Genomic DNA, 2,561 nt, shown 5'->3' with positions numbered 1-2,561 from the left:
AGCCAGAGAGCATAACTGTAGGAGTTCTCAGCGAAGTGTTCTTGTCCCAACCATCTTCATTAATGACCTTCCAATCATCATAATGTCAGGAGTGGGGCTGTTCACTGATGATTCCAGAGTTCAGCTCGTCTCTGATAATGAAGCAGGCCATGCCAGCAGTAATATACAGACTTCAGCTGACAGGTGCCAGATAACATTTGTGCCACATAAGTGCCAGGGAGTGATCATCTTGAACAAAAGAAAGCCCAGCCACCTCCTCTTGACCTTCAACAGCACCATAGGAACATAAGAAGATAGAAATAGGAGTAGGCCATTCAGCCCCTTGAGCCTGTTCCATCATTCAATTAGATCATGGTTGATCTGTACCTCAACTCTCTTTACCCACCTTTATTTCATATCCCTCAAACCCTTAACTAATAACAATCTATCAATTTCATTCTTGAAAATTTCAATTGACCCAGGATCCACAGCCTTTTTGGAGGAGTTCCAGATTTCCACTAACGTTTGTGTGAAAATGTGCTTCCTGATTTCACTTCAAAATGCCTCAGCTCTAATTTTAAGATTATGCCTTCTTGTTCTAGATTTCCCTATCAGAGGAAATTGCTTCTCTGTATCTACCCTATCGAATCCCTTTATCATTTTAAACACCTCGATTAGATCACCTCTCAACCATCTAAATTTAAGGGAGTGCAAACAACGTTTTTGCAAACTGTCCTCATAATTTAACACTTTAGCCCTGATATAATTTTTGTGAAACTTCTGCAATGAGTGGCTCTCCTCCCGATCTCTCAAATTTTATCCACCATCTACAAGACTCAAGTCAGGAGTGTGATGGAATACTCAACACTCACCGGATGAGTGCAGCTGCAACAGTACTCAAGAAGCTTGACACCATGCAGAACAGAGTAGTTTACTGGTTGGTTCTCCTGCCATTGGACTTAATATCTACTCCCTCCACCACTGGCGAATTGTAATTGCAGTATGTACATTCTACACGATGCAGAGCAGAAACTCATCAAGGTTACTTGGACACCACCGCCCTCCCCATGCCTTTTACCATTGAGCAGACAAAAGCAACAATGGCACACAAACAGCATCTCCTCTAAGTTCCCCTCCAAGCGTACATCATCCTAACTTGGACATATAGCGTCTTTCCTTCATTGCTGCTATGTCAATATTCTGAAATTCCCTACCTAACACCATTGTGAGAACAAAATCACCACAATGACAGCAGAATTTCAGGGAGAAAGCTCACCAGCAGGCAACTAGAGATGGACAATAAATGGATTCTTTCCAGCATCACCCACATCCCAAGAACAAATTAAGAAAAATCATCCCACAGGCCGAGTTAGACAAGTTACAACTCTCAAGCAGAATGAAGATGCCACCTTGGAGATCTTTTTACATAATCTTTAAGCCTACACATATATTAACGTTGAAATGATGCAGGCGATGGCATGGTCCCTGCACAAGGATGACATGCAACTTAATCAAACTTTGCAATTTTTTCTGTCTTTTAGATGTGTCATTAAAACAAGGTTCCATCTCCCAGTTCAAGTGGACATTAAAGATTGCATAGCACGATTCAAAGAAGAGCAGGCCATTCTTCTGGTGTTTTGGCCAATATTCTTCCCTCAACCAATACTACCACCATTCATCTCATGACTATTTGTGGGAAGTTGCTGGTGCAGAATCATTGCGATGTTTGCCTACATGACAGTCAGTGCACTGCACAAAGTAATTGTGTAAAGCACTTTGTGACATTTTTATGTGAAAGGCGGACTCCTCTGACATTTCCGATCTCCCCCCACAACCCTTCGGATTTCCCCCCCGACCCTGCCGATCTCCCCTCGGGGCTCCGATCTTCCACTGAACCCATTATCCGATCTCCTACCCCCCACCCCACCTTTGGGCTCCAGTCTTCCCCCAACCCTGGCCTCTGATCTCACCTCTGGACTCCAATCTTCCTCGAGCCCTCCGGCCTTTCCAATCCCTCCCTCCCTCCCATTCGCTCTCCAACTGCGGCTTGCTGTCAAAGGCCTACTCACCCGACAGCCAGACAACCTTTCAATCTGGCTGGCTGCGGCTGAAAAATGGAGACACAAAATGGTATTTAGGTCCTGCCATTAAATTCAGCAGGACCTGAGAGAAACCATTCTTCCAGTTTTCCCGACTGTAAAACTGCCCCACCCTGCTCTCGCCCCAGCTCTGAGATATGATTGGGGCCTTTATCTCTGGAACATGGATCACAAGACACATGAATTTATCAGGTCAGTCAGGATGGGATACTTAGGGGGGAAAATTTGGTTTGCTTTGCGCCTCCCGTTAGCACCCTAAGAGGGTGCTAATGGGGTGCAAAGCAACTAGCGCCCGGGCACGGCGATGTTTGCGCTGCTCGCGAAATTGACCAGACATTTTGTAGCGGCGCTAAACACTACCGCCACGATCTCCTGCGCCTGCAGATCGTGACGTCAGTCGAGCGTGCAATGCCCCAGTAGCGCCCCAGACCGGATATTGAGTGGCGCCCCCTGCCTTACCGCCTGCCACTAGCAACGACAGGT

The 2,561-nt window shown here is 46.1% G+C and overlaps 1 pseudogene; it reads left to right on the top strand.

The window, feature by feature from the left end:
• The first annotated feature begins 1,408 nt into the window (after positions 1-1,408).
• Positions 1,409-1,509, top strand: LOC147122938 (U6 spliceosomal RNA; annotated as a pseudogene).
• The last annotated feature ends 1,052 nt before the right edge of the window (positions 1,510-2,561 follow it).

This window comes from Somniosus microcephalus, chromosome 2 (assembly GCF_052327205.1).
Source record: "Somniosus microcephalus isolate GS21.2 chromosome 2, FLI_Smic_1.0, whole genome shotgun sequence".
Taxonomy (NCBI): domain Eukaryota; kingdom Metazoa; phylum Chordata; class Chondrichthyes; order Squaliformes; family Somniosidae; genus Somniosus; species Somniosus microcephalus.
The sequence above is the reverse complement of the archived record's forward strand: the minus strand, read 5'-3'. Positions and strand labels throughout refer to the sequence as shown.